The sequence below is a fragment of the Linepithema humile genome, chromosome 5 (assembly GCF_040581485.1).
Source record: "Linepithema humile isolate Giens D197 chromosome 5, Lhum_UNIL_v1.0, whole genome shotgun sequence".
Lineage (NCBI taxonomy): Eukaryota > Metazoa > Arthropoda > Insecta > Hymenoptera > Formicidae > Linepithema > Linepithema humile.
The window spans coordinates 17,172,748-17,192,634 of NC_090132.1; the positions used below are offsets into that span (position 1 = coordinate 17,172,748).

Sequence of the window (19,887 nt, forward strand, 5' to 3'; positions counted from 1 at the left end):
TCGTTATTTTATTCAACGAAACAATTACTCATACAATTATTTATATAAATGCGTACGATGCAACAATTGTTTTCTGTGCAATATTTGCAATTTATTTGCAAAAAGTTGTAACTAAATTTCTTAGAGCTAACTAAAAAATTGGTAAGGTGGTCCGATGTTATTCATCATTGGCAAGAAGTCGTGCTTCTCGGCCTTCTCTTGCTTTGCAGATGGCAAAGCTCGTTCACTGTTCTTTCGATTAGCTCTCTTATTTATCGGGTTCCGTGGAGGATATATGTGACTAAGATGAATCTCTGATCATTGAAGCTCATTCGCCATCGAGACATCGTAATGTTACAATAAGATCCATATGTAACATGGAATTATATTCGATTTTGTGGATTCCTAAATTTGGCCTCTGGTGACAAAAGAAGGTTGTTTTCCGAGAGTATGATTATTTGTAAAAATAGTTCACACAATTCACATAGATTATAGAAAATGAGAATTTTTGATTCGTAAAGTACCAATTAATGATCGGATTGCACGACGATGCACGCCAAGGCGTTTATGAAAAGGGAAGAGTTGGAAAAAAAAGACTAAAAAATTGGTATAAGTATAAAAATTTTTTGTATTAAATTACTTTATATAACTTTTGTATATACTGTGTGCCAAAAACGATAGATTTCTTTGATTCAATATTGTGATTTTTATTAATTCTATTAGTTCAAATATGTTTTTAAATCCAAATAATTTTAGCAACATTCTAATTATCACTTTATTGAATCACATTACTATTAATGATGTTAATAGCTTAGCTATTATAAACTTAAAATTTTCTTTATCTGCCCCGTTTTTATTCAATAAGTCGATGCCGCGACAGTGTCCAAGACACGTCAGGTGTAACAGTATTCGAGGTCTCGGCGTTTTATTTTCGCTGAAGCGTAGAAACGCATAAGGGAAGATCGCTGGAGTTGATATGGCGAGGAGCTTAACTCCGGTAACCTAGCTTTATGATGGGTCAAATAAAACTCATACAGCTAGATAACCAAAGAAAATGTCCGCGCCAAGATCCTCTTCAACACATGCAAGATTTTCTTCAATTTTTTTATAGTAAGCCATCTTAAATCATCTTAAATCATTGAGATAAGAGAATAAGACAGATAAAGCTAAATAGAAGCTAAGCAAAATAAAGTAAAATACAATTAAAATGAATTAAATTATTAATACATTTTTAAAATAAAAATATTGCGCGCTCTCAAGTTTTTTACATTGTTAAAAAATATTTCAAGAGATAATTTTTAATGATTTTTATATAATATACCATAAATTGAACGTATAAATATAATATTTTGTTACCGCATAATTCTGATGAAACAGTTCTTGCTTTACTGTAAAAAGAATATTTCATAAATTATTTATATATTATATAGAGTATTTCACAATTATTTTTTTTAGTATTTTATGTATTTCTTAGTATTTTATGTATTTTATGTATTTTATTATTTCTTAGTACTTTATTAAAAATAAATTTTGAATACAATGTAGTTGACTTGAGAGTTTCTCTTATCTCAGTCGATAGATCACATTAGTCCTCCACTTTCCAAGTTGCAAATCCTGATCACATCGGCATATAGTACGCGGCCATCGTGTCTACTATCTGAAACAGATACAAAGAGAAATCATAAATCGCTTTGCAACAATCGTCCCTTTGTTGCGCGGATTGATCGATATGCACACGGTGGGGGAGCTGAAAAGTGAAACAGCCGTTGACATTTCGGAGTGAAAGTCATGTAACTTGGGACTACAGATATGTACATAATGTCTGATGACTAAACATGCATTTAAAAAGTCTTATAAAAGGCTTTCGTTAGGAGAACCGGCCTTTTCTCATTAAAGGAAAAAACAATTACATGCAAATGAAAGTGACTCGTGATTCAGTACATTTACTTACGAAAAAGTATTAGTAATAACAGATTTAATTATTTTTGTTTTTACGTATTTTACGTAATTTTGAAACGATTTAATGGAAAAATTTTTAATGCGTTATTTTACATCGATATATATATTTAATCTTGCACCGTGTACTAGGCTGCATTACGTGTTTCGTTATATCATAATTACTGGTATTTAGCCGATACGTCATTGCCTCATACATTTCAATCTAATGCCGACGATTAATTCGATTCACAGAACGATACGAATAAAACTCACGTGTCATCTTTCCATGGATTTTGCAGTGACGCTGATTTTTTTTGTATCAATCCTTCATATGGAAATTAAATGTGGTTTATATCTGTAATCAAATTAAATCAAAGCGCTGCTTAATTCACTTTTAGTTTTTTGCTTTACTTATCACTTAAGCGAATTTGTTCAATCATGTTATATATATATATATATATATATATATATATATATATATATATATATATATGAAATCCAATTATTAATAATTCGTATAATTTATACACGTTATTGTACGCGTGCAATGTTCGTGAAGTATCGCGTGATACACATCGATTCTTGATTCTATTCGCGTAGATATTCTATTCACGTGCTCTTTCTGTTACCGAGATTAAAGACTCGCACTTCTCTCATCGAAATCAAGCTAGCAATGTGTGCAGACCGGTATAAAGTTTCGTAAGAATCTCCGTTTGGAGAAAGTTATGATCTTGCAATATCGCCTGGTGTGCCTGAATCCGATTTTATTTTCAAAGTGCTTTCTCACTCCCCTTCTCTCTCTCTCTCTCCTCTCTCTCTCTCTCTCTCTCTCTCTCTCTCTCTCTTTTTCTCGTTCCGTCTTTCACGAAACAAGCAGCAAAACTTTCTGCTCTTAAAATAAATCTCTGCTTTCGAAAAGAAATCGCAACCGCTCGCGTCATTTTATCACAAAGTCGCCCATGGCGCTTTTTCATAAGTTATATCGTGCTACGAGAAGAGACGGCTGATTATCGTGCCATATTTAACACATACGCGCTTATCATTGTGATATTTTAACCTCGACGTGTTGGTGATAGAGAAATCGGCGAAAATGTAAAATCGTGAACATGCGGGATAGATTGTATGGATAATCATATTATAACGCGTGTTTTATTAACATATAATTTTATTACACTTAACGCGATATAACGAAACATACTAGAATGAAGAAAGATGGACTTGAAAATGGATTAAGAAAAATTGCAGTTTTGTAAATGCTACTTAACGTTTTAACATGTGAAACATGTCTGGTGATACGAACAAAGCGATATTCGCACAATGTGTTCACGACTGATACTCTCGATCTTCTGATTCGGTTACAGCAGCACTTTGCATTCGCTTGAGAACAACTTAATTTCATTATCACGCAATCACAACGCACGAAATGTCAAGGACGACTGTCTGACGAGTCTGTCGCGACGAAACTATTTCGCTGCCGGATTTCGACGTGAATAAATTCCAGCTTCGTTCTTTTTTTCTTTCGATTGAACTACAACGATTCTCGATTTTATCAAGGCTTTCTTATCCGTCCCGTGAAATCAGACATCACGTAGTTACAGTAAACACACGTAAGTAACGTATCTGACTGTGATAAGCCGACCGTGGCCGACCGGCCTTCGATTTCTCGTGTTCGTCTCTGCCACTGTTGTTAGCTCGGCTATATATTACCCATTTATCGCACCTCTTGAGAGTATTTCGCGGCACTAACGTCCGGCAGTGATACACTTGCCAAGACGGAGACACGCGTGCTCGCTGATAAGTTGTTTGCGAGATCAATGAACGGCCGAGCGATCGTTGTTAATTTGACTCGATCAAATGGTGTCGGTTCAAATTATTCAAGAAGAAATTTTTCATTGTCAATGATAAAAAGTTTCCTCCATACATGTGATTTCGAATTTGTTGTATTTCTTTAAATTGGCTTCAATCTTTGGCTTCAATCGATGATATCGTGGTCGAATTAGATAAAAATTCGCCAAATGCTTGAACGGCAATAAAGATATCGGCATTAAAGTTATATCGAAGAATTACTTCTTGGAAACTAAAAAATTTTAAATACATTAAATTAAAAATTATAAATTATAATTAAAAAATATATGAATATATATAATATGACAATGCAGTAATAGCAGTAAAAAATGACAAATTGATTATTAAATCTTTGCATAGTTTTTTTTTTATTATTTTAGGACTTTGTTATATTTTTTTATCATAGCTTGTCTCGTCAATCAGTTATTTTTCCTGAGATTATTCGGGTTTCTCTAACATTTAGATAATCTAGGTTTTAGGATAATTTAGGAAGGCGTTATTTGTTTTTGATATTTGTTTTATGCCCGGTTCCATCAACGTAGATTAACTTTAATTTCGGTTCAACTTATTCTTTATCTTTTTCTAATTCTTAGAACTAGAAAAATATGAAGAGTAAATTGAACCGAGATTAAAATTAATCTACATTGGTAGAAATGGGCATTAGGCATTCTGATGTTGTCACTATTTTATCAGTTTCTGACTTTTACAATTATGTTTTTACTGCTTATCGTAACACTGCTTATCGTAACTCCCCTAAATAATGTAAGTTTTCTCAAAATATTTATGATAAATATTTATATACTTTTTTTAATCAGCGAATATTTTTTAATTATTAATTTAATATAATCTTTACCATTTAAACATACATATTTTAGAACACAGGCTTTAATTATGGAATAAAGTTACAGTTAAACATTTATGTATTAAAAACAAATTCGTAATATTGCCAAGATATAGCACACATTATGTTGCATGGCTTATATTTTAAGAGGTCTTCCTACTCTGACGGTCGAAAAATAAGGTGATTTTTGAAAATTTTTTATAAAAATAATATAAGATGTATTCATCTAAAACTTTGGCTTATTTATACAAATTTTGTGAATATCCAGTATTTTTTTTATTTAAAGAAATTGATTTTAAACAAATCAATAGAGGTATAGCAATTCTGCCGGAGTGCATAAAAATATTTTTTGTTTACGGTAACCATAAAATAAGCTGTTGTATTTATCTGAAAAAAAAAAAAAAAAAAAAAAATTCTGAAATTGTATGAGTGTGGTTATAGCCCGTACTACGGAGAAGTAAAAATTTCGTAAAATAAAAAAATAGCAGCATGTTGAAAAGTTTTGATTTTTGCAAAAAAGATCGCTAGTTTTTTAAATCGCAAAAATCGAATTTTGCAAATATTGACTTAGTTGTAGTACAGGAAATAAAGAGACTTACTGAACATATCTGCCAAGGTTGAAGTAAATCGTACAATCCTTTTTTTGAGATATCATGGTTACCGATTTAAAAAATGTTGTTTTGAAGAAAACGTGAGTTGAAGTTTTACGATTCTCTGATTTCTATCTGCGCGCCGCTCCGCTCCAAAGCCTGTAGCTTCGGTAATTTTTCGATTTTATATTTCATACTTTGGGATTATATTTTTATGACGCTAAACTGTAAGAAAATGCAAAACAGATTTTTCGATTTTTTGAAAGTGTCACAGTGGGAAGATCCTTTTATTTTAATTTTTGTAGTATTTTATTCTCATAATTATTATCATTAAATTAAAGTAATTTGGAGTAGTATCGCTTTATCAATTTAATTAATGGTTTTATTCAACCGTTACAAATTTGCCGGATGATACGGCCTGTTGACCGTACCTGTTATCTCGTCAAATTCGCGTAAGTGTTTCGTAATGATCGAGTCAGTCAAGCGTTTCGTGCGATGTAAGTTTCTAAAAAATTTTGCCATTTAAGGTTCTCGATTATGGCTGACCATTTATTCTCAATTGCGTGACGATAAATTCGGCTTCTAACGAAACGAACTTGTTTTTAAATACGATTTCCAATCGTTTATGCAAACACAGCTGTACGAATTCTCGAGACAGTCACAGCTTCACTCGCAAACATTATTCCAACTTGTTAAATTCACGATTTTATTTTTCCAAACGTATGCTCGATACGGAAAACCCAAGAAAGAAAATATAAGTAAATGTATGAAATAATTTTTTTGTAGGTAAATAGCTCGTCCATGGAAATGATTATCTTGAAAGATAATTTATTATATATTTTTTGAACAAAATTATATATATTTAGAAAATTGAAACTAGTAATAATTGTGATAAATAAGCGAATGTATTTAAGATAGGTTTTAATGATATCTAGAATGTTCATTCTTCTATATTTTCGTTGGTTGTCTAAGGTTATAAAGCACTATTTTCAGCTTAGTAATCCTCACAAATTGAAGTAGGCTACTCTACTCTTACTTTTTTTAAGAGCTCTAAGAACAGATATCTAAAAAAAATTATATCTTTAATCAGAAGTTCCAACAATTTTTTTTTTTTTTTTTTTTTTTGAGAAATATAAAAAATTTGATTTTACGTTTGGTTTTAAGTCGAAACGGTAACATAATATTCAAGGTCAAATACTAGGTCATTCGTGATCTTCGCTATAATATCTCCATAAAGTGATAGTAGAATCGACAAGCTGTATTTAATTCGAATTATCTTACTACGTGCTCTGAAGTATTTTTTAATTTTGAACCGCATCAAATAAAAGAGATAGAACGTATAATTAACATTAATCGCATATGTGAATATATTAGATCACGATCTGAATAAAACAGTTTTCGCGATAATTTATGAAATTTGCCAAATGAATAAAAATTAATTAAATAAACATTTCCAAATATAAGAGAGAAACTAAACGAATATTTTATTTAGTATTTGACGTTTTTATTTTGTTAAAAATTGCTGATATCCACGTTATTAAAATTGCATTGATATTTCGTTATAATTTGATGTGGATATCCTTGAAATAATTTTACATTGATTAATTTTAATTTTACTCCAGATCTGCAACTCTAATTTTTGAACGTAATTTTGCGGAATGCGTACGTATGTATGCAGAACGAGCAGATGCGGCGTGTTTGCATTTTATTCTTAGGAAGCTCGCTCTACCGTACCGATCTCGGGTACGTTTCGCCGACGCAATGAAGATCGCACGCGATATAGGCTTCCGCGCGGCAATAATACCGGTTACGTTCAGCGAATATGCGTGTCGCACAGAAACGACTTCCCGCCAGCATCGAATTGGCTATTATCAACTAAATATTAACAACAGCTGAAACCAATTTATTTAAAAAATAGAAAAATAAGCACCTATTATAATTACAAATGGATATACAAAAAATATAACATAATGAAATGTATATTATATAAATAATGAAGAGCAGATGCTTTTAAGTGATAGTAACTTGAAAAATATCCAATCTGATGTTATTTCTTGCCGATATCGAGAGAAGTGGTCTGTAGTTGATGTTAAGTGCAAATTTGTGCATAATACGCACATTTGCTCCAATAGTACATATGGACCAATAGTACATATGGACCAATAGTACATATTATACGACATAAGCGCGTAGTTTTTCGTTCTGTGGTCTCTTTTAACACGTCAACGTGAGATACGAATTATCGTCATTCCTACGATTGTGTCTTATCGATACGCTCGAACGTGTTGTACTTACTTTCAGATAATACACAAGGTTTCATGAAGTATTTAAAATTGTATATTAGGAATTCGTAAGAAACGAACAACGCCCGATCAAATTTATATTGAGCAAAAGTTTACTCTAGTAAATTCAGTGAGAAGATGATGTGTATATATCATGAAACAGATTTTTCGTTTCTAATGCACTTCATACGCTCGTTAACGTTTCTAACGACTCGTTAGTTTATTTGCCTTTTGGTTTAGATTTACTTAATCGTTCGAGCCTTGTCAAATTTTATATTCGTTTTATTAGACAAGAAATATAAATGTACGAAAACACGAGATGTATATATATGAGTGACTAAGCTGTTATTTTTACAAAATTCGTATTAAGCCATTCAATCAGGTATTGCCTGCGTATATTGCGTCATTTGCGAGAGGAGACTTATACGGATTCAAATGAATAATATCTTTTTGCTCTTGTTTAAGAAGTGTGTAGGCTACAGATGCAATAAGATACTAAGGTCAAGTCGAGCGTATTGAATCATAATATAGTGATTGGAAACAAGAATGATATTGAATTAATTACTACATAGTAAGAAATTTATTTCGTTAATACAGTAAATATTAACTTATTTTTTTATCGAGGAAGGTCGAATTTCAGTCTTTTATCAAATTTTGAAATCACTCTGAGAAATAATGCGCGAACGAATAAGATTTTTGCTACGAATTATCTTTCGGAAGTTGCATATATTGCGTTTTTTATTTATATTCCATATAAAATAAAATTTTAATCAAGATATCGGGAATTTTGTTTAAAATTGATACTTAATCGAGCCATGAAGTAGACAAAATTGCGGCGGTGATTGTCGAGCGACAAAGAAGAAAGACGCTTGCGTTACTTCGCAACGAGAATGCTCGTACGGCTCTGCTTTTCCACGGCAGGTGTGTGTATAACTTGTTGCTAAGAGGCCCGCGGAAATTCGCACGCGAAACGGTGCGAATCGCCGACGATGAGGATGCGCGTAACAGGCAATGTGAATGTGAAACCGGTGATTGATGTTCGAAAAGAGAAAAAAAGAGCAAAAAAATACGCAAAGGTGAGAAGTCTTAAAAAAATGCACGCTACAGAAAAAAATGAAAAAGTGAAACATATTAACATAATATATATTAATTCGGAATATTAATTAGTATCACAAAATAGTGCGTAATGACGGTTAATAAAATAAAAATACGAAATTTTATGATAGATTCACATTCTCTAACTTTACGATTGAAAATTATATCACAATTTATGTTAAATAACATTAGACCTAACGTATCTACGGAATAGTTAAAGATGAAACAATTTGCATTAAAATGTGTAAATGCAAAAAATAATTTTATATAGTGAGTAAAAGAATTTATTAGAAAAAGATCTCTTCAAAGACTAAAAAAAAATTTTGCAACTTACTATTTAGGATGAAATTCAGGAGAAAGAATTAAATTCTCGATTTTGCCACGTTGGTAGAAAGCTGTTAATGTGCTTTTGTCGCGGATGGATTATTCGAATTCACCGAGATAATTAACCGACCGAAGTGTCTGACGATACTACGTTTAGCCTTGAAAAAGTTCTCTGCTATCCTGCGATATCAGAGAAAGCCTATATCCCCGAGCATTCCGCGCTTCCTTATTTTTTATCATATCACCGTTTGATTATATTCGTAGTATTAAAGTACTCTAAATACGAAAGTTAATTTTTAACGGAAATATTAATAAATCGATCTGTAAAAAGATCTGTAAAGTAAGGATATATAAAGTAGAGGTAAGGTAGTATAACATAGTATACCCCAAGAGTGTTAAGAAGTAACACTTATACATATCTTTATTTTCAAAAGTTTTGAAAATCTTATAAATTTGAAATCGAATAGTATAACGTTAAATTCAAGAAATTTGATCTTCTTTTGTTATGATATTATAACCTTCTCTCATTATTGTGATGAGAAAGCTGTATTGAATAGTGTAAGGTAATATATACCAAGAGTGTTACTTTACTGTATCCTTACTTTTAAGTTTTGAAAATCTTATAAATTTGATTAAATTTGAAAACGATTGCTTGGTATACGAAATCTTTGATGTAAATACGGTTTTTAGTATAGGTTTAGTAAAAACTCAGGTATTAGACACGAACTTGACCCACACTCTCCTCAAAGCTGTTTACTTTAACTAATATGTTTCGTGTTTACCGGTGTACGAATACGAATGTATATATACCGGTATTATATTGCGAAAGTGAAACATTATGAATTTCCATAGATGCGGGTTCGAAAACGATATACTTATATTATCAATTTGAGTAAAATGTAGTCTTTACATTACTTTCAAGGTAAATGACTCATTTAAGAAAAGGTATAACGTTAATATGAACTAAACAAAAAAAATTTTTTTATGACTGTAATTTTTTTAGATATACCAATTTTCTTTTAATATAAGAAAAGATGTGAAAAAATTCAATAAGTTTGTTAATTTATTGATTTTTGAAATATTTTCTGTGAAACAAATTATATCCCGCAATTTCTAAGAAATCGATCCGCGTGTATTTTACTCGGTATAATGATTTTCAAGTTGATTCTTTCGGATATGCGATTTCCTCCATGCGTTCAAACTGCGCATTACCGTCTACTATATTGTATGCTCGGAAAGAATCATCGAAACAAAAATGATACCTGTTGCGTTAATCTTGAGCCGGGCTTCTGCATTCCGTGATTAAAACAGATCACTGATCAGCGGGACGCTGATTGTCTGTCTCCATCGTAGCAAGGACACATAGAGACTGAGAAAGGAAAAGGTGAATTTTACACCCAGCGCGGTACGAGACCGGCCGATCACTGCCGCACTCACTGAACAACTGGTCGGTCTCCTAGTCAAGTCTGGTAGTGAAGGTACAACGCCGCTGTAGACTGGTACGCACCTCTCTTAGTTTGGCTTTTCTCCACCTCTCATTCTCCATCGTCTGATCCCACCACGTTCTCTCTACCTGGTTATCCGGCGACTCGGCTAGCGTAAACCGACGGACGCGGCGCTTGCGAGTACCGATTGGCTCGTTCAAACGTATACGCGGTGACGTCAGCAGGCGTATAACCGTCTCGGAAAGGAAGACTGGTTTGCTTCTCCTCCTCGTCGCTTCTCACAGTACCTGTCCTTTCTACCTATGTCTTCTACCGGTCGTTCGTTCATCTGTTACGGTCCCACTCGAGTCTACCTTGGATATTTCGTCGGCGCGCGTTTCTCTCTTCCGCCACTTGATAGATTCGCTCTTGACTTGGCAGTCGTCGGCAATCTCTCTCTCCTTCTCTTTCCTTCTCGCTTATGCTGATTTCTCGCTCTTGCGGTTACAACTTCTTGCCAGTCCCGCTCTTTGGCGTCCTTCACTTTAGTCTTGCGTCGCTGTTTGAGGATAATCGGTCGATCTTTCTTTTTTTTTTTTTTTTTTCTTTAATTAGCGGCGATCGTAGACTTATCCGCGGCGAATATCGGTGGACGTCGATGCCGCTGATCGTCCTCGCGATCGTGCGTTCTTGCGAGTCTCTTCTTGTTTCCAAGCTTGTTCTTTGCGGTACCTCTTCTGCGGACATCGCTCCTCTTTCGCGTCCACCCGTACATGGTCCCTTGATATTTTGAACACGATACTCCTGCGGTCTACTCCCGCAAATGTTTATCTTTACCTCGGCATTCGCTTGTTCGGCGTGTCCCGACGACGGTGGTCGTTTTTGAATGATGCGGATGTTGTTACACCAGACGTTGTCCGCGCGAAAGTGTTGTTTTATACGAAGAGCTTCCTCTCGAACAGTTACACCGTTCTTAATATACGCTCCTCTCGTCCAACACCTTTCATTCTGACTCTCGAATTCTCGGTAGCATCTTCTTCCTTTTCCATTAGTTCTCCGGTGCTCACTGGTTCTCGTTCTCCGGTGCTCACTGGCTCTCGTTCTCCGGTGCTCACCGGTTCTCGTTCTTCACACACGTTCTTCTTTCTCGTCTCAAACTTTCACGATCTTTTTACATCCTGCCGGACTCTCCTCTCTTCTCGTTGCCTCGTCGACTTTCCTCCTGATCGCCTTTTTTATCTCGCAGACCCATTATTTCTCCTTCTGCTGGCTATCCTTCTTCGTCCTGGTGCGCCCGGTTCTCCGTCGCTTACCACCCTCACCTCCCCGTTAACCCAATCTCTTCTCGCGCTCCTTTCTTCTCTTCACGGCGGTGGATTCGAATCTTTCTTTTCTTCCAACACGTCGTCCACGCTGCTGTTCTCTCTTTCTATTTGCTTACACAGTTCTATCCTTCTTTTTCTCCCCCCCCCCCCCCTTTTCCCTTCTCGCGCCAGGTCGAAGTCGACTGCGATCCTTCTCCGACTCTGAGCACGCTCCCTCTCGTCCTGGTCGATTCTACCGGTCGCCGGTCGACAGGAGGTACCCCGCAAGATGTTTGCCGCCGCTGCAACAGCAAGAGCGGCCCACCAGATATACGGGGGAGACACAAAAAGGAAACGAGAAACGTATTCCTATAGTTGGTCCATAGCTATAGTTGGTCCATAACGATTCCCATACGTTGAGCGTACAACGAACAACCAATGACCCCTCTTACCGATCTCTCGTGCCTTTGCTCTCCCCTTTGCGTCTCTCCTCTTTCTTCTCCCGCCGCACTCGCGCTCTCCATCGAATCTTTCTCCGATCATCGAGCTCGCTCGTACGCGTCTCGCACAGCTTCACGCGTCTCGTTTCTCTCCCTACCTACCTACCTACCTTCTTGTACCTACCTACCTTCTCGTACCCCGTCTTTCTTTCTCGCTCGCAAGTCTCATATGTATATACTGGGTGATCGAGGTGAAGGCTCGACCTCGTATGTACCTAGATAGATATGACTCTCTCGCGCGAGGATCTTTCGACGAAGATCAACCGACATCACGATTCTGTCTCGCGGCCTCGACGATCACTCGGCGAACGCTTTTGAGAGACGCGTCGATACCTCAAGATGAATCTCCCGATGGGGAATCCCGGGGTGCGCTACGTCCTAGGGTGAATAAATTTTCGACATGGCTCGTGTCATGAGCGAAAGCAATGAGCGCGCGTCAAAAATATGTAAATTTCTCTCCGGTGAACGAACTGCGCGCCATTGCGGTTCGGAGCATCGTTGCAGCAAAGGGTGCCGGATTTTCGCGCATTCCCCTTTATTTCGTCGGCCCTTGCCGAATGCACCAAACTGTTCAACCCGTCTCCGCGTGAGAATTTCCGGCGTACATTTAACCGCCAACGTATTGTGCCGATTTGGCGAATGAATTCCGCGTGATTGTGCATCGCGCCGAAACATCGATTTATTTCCTTTCTTTCCGCGTTCAGAACGCGAAACGGATTCACTCGCGGTCCCGATACTGGGCAAAATGAGCAATGATCAGTCGGCGCAACATGTTGCGGAATGTAATTGCGGCTCGGCTGAGCGCGATACTTTGACCCGGATACATTGCTCCGACCGCAGAAAAAAATTGCGACACGCGACTCCCCACGTCCGCGCGCTCCTCGCTCATTAATCGACGGGCGGGTGCGTGACGCGATACGCAATCCGCGTTACTAAATTCGGAACGTAACGGAAACATTTGCTAAAACCGTGAGCCTCCACCCGTGCCCTTCACCGGAGACTACACCTTCGCAAGTCCTTCAGGAATTTCAATCCTCCGTCGCGCATTCGCACGACGTTCTCGCGAGAGCGGATAGTACGAATGTAAAATCCGTGTCGTATCGTCCGCTACATCGGCGTGCCCCGGCGATTACATGTTCCACGAATATCGCAGTAGCCACTATATTACCATTTGCGCAAAACGAAGCATTCGCTGTGGCCTTTCTTAACGTCAATGGCGCTTAACGTAAATTTCGAAGCCAAACAACTTCTATCGCGCTGGAGCTTCGTTAATTTTTGTAGCATAATTTTGCACGAACATATGCGAACGCGCATATTCGCTGGAAATGCAGAAATTCACGACACTGCTTTGAATATAAATTTTTTATCTGTACAAAGCGACGCGTCGCCGTATTAATGTTTGCGCGATCTCTTCTTCGGCAGAATCTGGTACTAACGTTTGAAAAGCTTTTCCTTGAGAATACCAAAAGAAATTCTCTGTCATCCGTTTCCAGTTTGTGGGAAAGGCAACGCCGTGACGGAAAGTATGCTGCATGCGCACGCGGGTCCGACCAGAGGCCGCACGGTGCATAAGCATAATTTCAACGTGGGTAGAATTCATGATGAAAGTGCAATCTTTGCGCGATCATCGCCGCGCACGAACGCTCGTCGTCGGCGATTCGAATCTTTGGAATAGTTTCTCGATCTTCTGAAATATCATCAATTAACATTTATCGCGTGCATATTTCTGGAGACTATTTCTTACCCTGCCAATAATTTACAGATCGATCTTTGTAGCAAAATTAATGATCACTTATTATCGCAAGACAAAATTATCAAGTCGTGCGATAAACTATGCACCAATCTGTTAGCAATATCATACCTACTTTTATTCTTTTTGCATTTTTTTTTGCAGAATTGAAAAACAAAATACGTATATTAAGATTACGTGTCACACGCATAGGAAACTGACAAAAATTTGATTTATTCACCCTGTAATATGTAGGGAAAGGTGGGGTAAGACGGACCGTGGGCTAAAATGGTCGCTGTACTTGATTTCATTAGTAAAGATGTGTATTTTAGTAAGTATCTCTATCTACTGGATGAACATAAAAAATTAGTTTTCTTTTTTATGCTTTTCAACGGTTTAAAAATTATGTCATATTATAAGACTATCGTGAGTTATTTATAAAAAAAACGTCAAAATCTTGCAAATAGATATCGTGATCTAATTTCTTAGTATTTCATTTTAAGTGAGTTTTACCTCACCCATGGTGTGAAACGGACCAAAATTTAGTTTTATAGAAATCTTAATAATAATTAAAACTTTTGCAAGTTTTGAAAATTTAACATTATGATCTTATCATAAACATTCTACAGTTTCTTTATACTAAATTTCAGTTATTTTTTGTCATTAATACAAAAAATATGACCATTTTTGCTTAGGAGGTCCGTTATTCTTTTAGACCTTCCTCTGGACCTTCTAGACAGTGTACACACTAACCAATATAAAAGCGACTTCTTGAGCGAGACGCGAGGTGTGAAAATACAATCGCTGTATGTTTCAAAATATCACCCCGGTCTTCTCCACGATATCCGATTTCTTGTCTGCACATGATAATTAATTTTAGCAATTTAAGAATCATATCCGTCCGGTAATCTTATACGTCGCCGAGATCATAGGATACGTTTCATCTTGTAGCTATGTTATTCGGTTTCTTCAGTTCTGAAAATTATATTATTTTATTTTCTTTAGGTTTAAAATTTATATTATTGCATTCTTTTCAAAGAGTAAAGTACAATCGTTGCAAGAAAATTTTTTCACAAAGAAGAAAGATCGCGAGACAATAAGTTTAGCTCTGAAACAAACGAATAGAATTGATGTAAACGTAAAGGTATAAATTACTCACGTAATTCGAGAAATAGGAACGTGAGAAATAAAATAGTACGGCTGCGATCTTAATTCTATTCGCAGGCGCGGTCTTTAATTTGATTCGATTACTCTTCGAGAGAATCGGTGAGACCCAAGTTTGGTGCTGTTTGCGCAAGATTACATCTTCGATACGCCGCGTAATTTTGCTCTTCCGTTGTCCGACTCAATAGCCATAAACGATGATTAAGTATCAACGATTCGCCTTACGCGGCGCGTAATCCGCCTTCGTCTCGCCGATGTGAATAGAAGACGAATTTTGTCGAGAGCTCACCTGATTAGGGTGATCCAATATAAAAATAAGACGTAACGAATAAGGAATAAATTATATCAATAGACAATTGAATAGTGACTACAAAAAGAAATAATCAATTAGATAATCAAAGCATATAAGTAAGCATGTGATGAACACTTCGAGTAAAGTTTTAAAATAAAATTCTGAGGAAATAAATTTTGTTTGCACATACATTTACCTATAAAATTTTGTTGTATTTTATTGTACTTTTCAATTCTCATTTTGTGCAAATTAATTTTTTATAAATTGTAATTGAAAAACTATTACTTTGATATTTGAACTAACAATAAACGAAATTAAGTCATGAAGAAGACAAATCTAAATTAATTAATAAAACTATAATATCATAGAATATCATAATCAAATATAATATTTAGATGTTGATCCACTTGTTCCTTATTTTAAATTTTACTATGTTTAAGTTGAACAAGAAATGTATTGCGGGCAAAGCCGTCCGAATATTACAAAACGAAGCCTCGATTGCGATCTCTTCCCGGAATGTTATTGCTAATGTTTAGGCGTACGTGACACTTACGTGAATGAAATTTCGCATGCGTATCGACCCTCCCGCTGGGAGAACCAGGACGGCGAAGGTCGCAGTCAACGTCGCCGCTTTTGTGAGTCATACGAAAAAAAATTTGTTTGCAAGAATATACACGTCGTTCTGGCTTCTTTTTTCTCTCGTTTTCTTGCTTTTTCTTCGTTTACTTTCGTATATCATGTGCACGAAAAGTACATTTTTTACGAGCTAAAACACACGCTTTGGAGGAAAGAACCTCCTAGTTCCGCGAACCTACCTAGTTCGCGGCGTAATGATATACCGAACAATGAAATTTAGCATTCTAAAAATACAAAGATGCTGTAATTGCGATAAATAAATTAATTTTTGAATACATTAATAGCGTAAAAATTTTCTCGATTCAAAATTAGTGATCGAATTCCAAGTGTCTCGAGGAAATCGTTGAATGTAAAGATCATGTTGCGTGTCGACAGCGAAATTGTCTCGTATTATTAATTTCGCATTTATGAAACTGCGCCGTGTTATTTTAGTAATTCGTTCGAATTGCCAATTATGCGTGTCTGCGTAATGCGTACCGCGACGTGCGTAACGGCGTGCGCACTTTAATGGCTAGGTGAGATTAATTTGGCATAGATTATGCGGTTTGTACGATTTTCCTGAACTCGCCGAGTTGAATTTGTAGGTGAAAGGAAAAACAAGATTTCTAAAAGAAAATTCTTAAATTCTAGGAAAACCTAATTTTTTCTATTTTGTTCCTTTTATGACGATTTTTGATGGTAATCAGCAAATCTATTGTTGATTTTCAAAGGTTTTTCTGTTATTCTTTTGGTTGGTTTTTCTGTTATTCTTTTTTGTTTTAAATTGTGGTCAAAAAGGATGGTTCAACCTGTTGGGCCTACTGACATCACATAAGTGATGACGCCCTTCAACTTCCGGCGGATGTATATCGTCCTTGCTTTGGCATTTCTCCTGTTTTCCTTGTACGCACCTGACTTTTTATTATTTCAAGCAGTCGCGTCTGAATAACAGTCTGTCTGGTCTGTATCTTGTGTTTGTACCATGAAAAATATACGATCACAAATGAAGGCACACAAGATACCCGTTGGCCTCGTTCTGTACTTAATTTAAGGAGTATTCAAAGACAAATCCTTTTAGACCAAAAATTATAAGCATAGAAAGAAAATACTTGTTTTTATAATTACCATAGATTTACAGGCATCTATTGATTGTAGAAATAATATTTGCACACTGAGAAAAATGTTCTGTTTGATTTTGAACGAAACAGACAGATTCTATCAGAATCTACCAGAATCTTGTTGCATGGGAACTCTGACAGATTCAACCAGAAGAGTTCCCATGCAACAAGATTCTGGTAGATTCTGATAGAATCTGTCTGTTTCGTTCAAAATCAAACAGAACATTTTTCTCAGTGTGCAAATATTATTTCTAAATCTACCAGAATCTTGTTGCATGGGAACTCTTCTGGTTGAATCTGTCAGAGTTCCCATGCAACAAGATTCTGGTAGATTCTGGTAAATTCAATCTGTGGTCACGAACTCGTACCCAGATTCTCAGTATTTTTATTCCTCGTGATTGTACGGACATAATTATGTAGTGTTTCGTGTAAACGATGTAAAACGGAAGAAAGAAATTCGCATAGACGTGGCGACGTAAGTCGATTAAACGCATGATTTGCTAACATAGGAATACCAGCATAAAATGATAAGTGCGATGTACAGGCTAGTAAGTTTGAACAGATTTTTTTCTAACGAATTGAAGTTTACTTTCTTTGTTTCTTCGTAAAATTTCTTAAGCAACATTAAGAATGTTCTTATTTTTTTTCTTACTGATATTGATGATTTTTATGTATACTCAGTCACATGAATGTCTTAACACACGAACTTGCACGGGTGTCAGTCAAGACATATCGAGTCGGCGTGTTCCGACTTTACATATTTTTACATCATGGCTGTGATTATGAACAATTGCTTTGAAACAGCCAAAATAGCATTTTCGCTGTGTTCATAATCAGTCATAATGTAAAAATATGTAGAGTTGGAACACGCCGACTCGATATGCTTTGACACCCATGCAAGTTCGTGTGTTAAGGCATTTCTCTGTGACCGAGTGTACAGCCATTTTTTTGAAATTTTTTTGGTATCATACAAATGCAGCATCTATAATTAGACAATTAGTAGTATAATTAGACAGACAAATAGATTGCGATTATTATAATTATGAAGTTCTCAGTGCATGATAAGAAAGTATAGTACCAATTACACGACGATAAGAGAGTTTCGACAGTCATCAATTTTGATAGGAATTATTTGTGCTGACTCTCTTGTTGATTGATCTAGCGCAATTACGCGCGTTTCAACAAACGATATGTATTTTTTTCATTGCTTTGCGATTTGATTCGCAAACCAAATTTGAATATAACAGAAAACGAACGAAAACGAGCCGTTACTCAACGGCCTTAGTTACCAGGCGGGGACTATAGAGGACTTGCACCTGCACACAGATCCAAAACGCCCCAACAGACTACCTGAAACGGATCGAATTTTAAAGAATTTATGATCCTCCTTTATATAAGTATTCCAAATCGCTTCTAGAAACCTTTAGAAAATTTTTCAGCATTTTACAGCATTTCCGCTTTTATTTCCGAGAAGTTGTATTATTTGGTCTGATTTTATCAACAAAGCGCAATGCGGTTAAAATTATCTTACAAAAAACAAGAAATAAGTAAAATGAATTACGAATCGTGAAGTATATAAAATGTTCCAGACTTACCGTATCACTCGTTAATGGCAGATTTCTGATGTCGATAAAGTTTGAAGACGAAAATCTTGATTCTAATACCAAAATGTCGAAGCTGCAAGTTTCAACTTTAAACTCTTTTCATTTAAAAACTATTGCAACCTCGACATTTTGGTATTAAGATTTTTGTTTCTAAATGATCTCATTAATCTGCCATTAACAGGTGATATGATAAGTTTAGGGACACCTATGATATGATAAGGACACCCTATGATATGATAAAGACACCTTATATAAATGTGGATGCACCAGACAATGCATTATCGACTGCACATTTCGAATTTTTTTGTTCAAATTGTTGAACATTTTCCATTATCTTTAGGAATGATGATTTATCTTCTATATATCTTCTATACAGGGTGATTCAAAATAACCTGATGTCCTTGCAATGCTATATTCTTGAGCGAATTCTGTGACGATTTTTCCTTTTACAAAATTTTGTTCGAAGCTTAGTTTTCGAGTTATAATTGAAAATAGTTTGCTACTTACGAGTCCGACAACGGACAAGGCAGGGACGATGCAATGTGTCATAAAACCAGAGTAAATACCCTCACAGTCCAAAGGTCCATTTATACACGTGTGTGAAGTTAGCATATCATATTTTGGCATCGCATGAAAAAACGATAGTTCTGCTCGCATACACTATAGTTCTACAGTTCTAGATAGTTTTTAACAATAGTTCTATCGAATTACGCCAAAAAAACAAAAAAATAAAATTTTAAGAAATGAGAAGATGCTAACTTCCCGTTTCACCTTCCAGCATCTCATCGGATTTCGAACGTATGAGCCATAAAGTACGAGTATTCAAAGAGTTCTACCGTTTTAACCCATCATATCAATAGTTCTGGTCATAAGAACAATAAAAAAAAATTCTAGTCATTATTAAAAGCATTTCACGCGCTGAAATGTAATATGCTAGCGTCACTAGCAATAGTTCTGGATTTGTACGAGCATAGAATCATAGTTTCCAGTTCCTAGTATCATTTACATTACAGTTCTATTCAGAAACTTATATTTTTTATTTTTCCTATACTGCAACGTCCAATGATCTGACGACATTTTGCCATTAGAAAAAGTTGTTGCGCTCGATTAGCACAATCTGGCACAACTCGTGAAAATTCGAAATAGTCAAATTTCAATTCCATCTTTATTCCTCTTCCATAATATTTAATCAAACCCTAAGGTTATCGATACTTTCCTTGCTAGTTTTTTGTTTGCCTTGATT

At 35.8% G+C, this 19,887-nt stretch overlaps 1 protein-coding gene and 1 long non-coding RNA gene across 3 annotated transcripts in view; one reads left to right on the top strand and one right to left on the bottom strand.

Annotated features, from left to right (window-relative positions):
• Positions 1–19,887, top strand: part of LOC105669320 (decapping and exoribonuclease protein-like) — a 47,519-nt gene that overhangs the window by 2,764 nt on the left and 24,868 nt on the right. The window lies entirely within an intron of this gene.
• LOC105669311 (uncharacterized) lies at positions 727–12,319 on the bottom strand. Its single transcript, XR_001100241.2, has 3 exons — positions 10,157–12,319; positions 2,191–2,272; positions 727–1,636 (listed from the first exon to the last, which is right to left on the bottom strand). It is a non-coding gene; the product is annotated as an uncharacterized lncRNA (long non-coding RNA).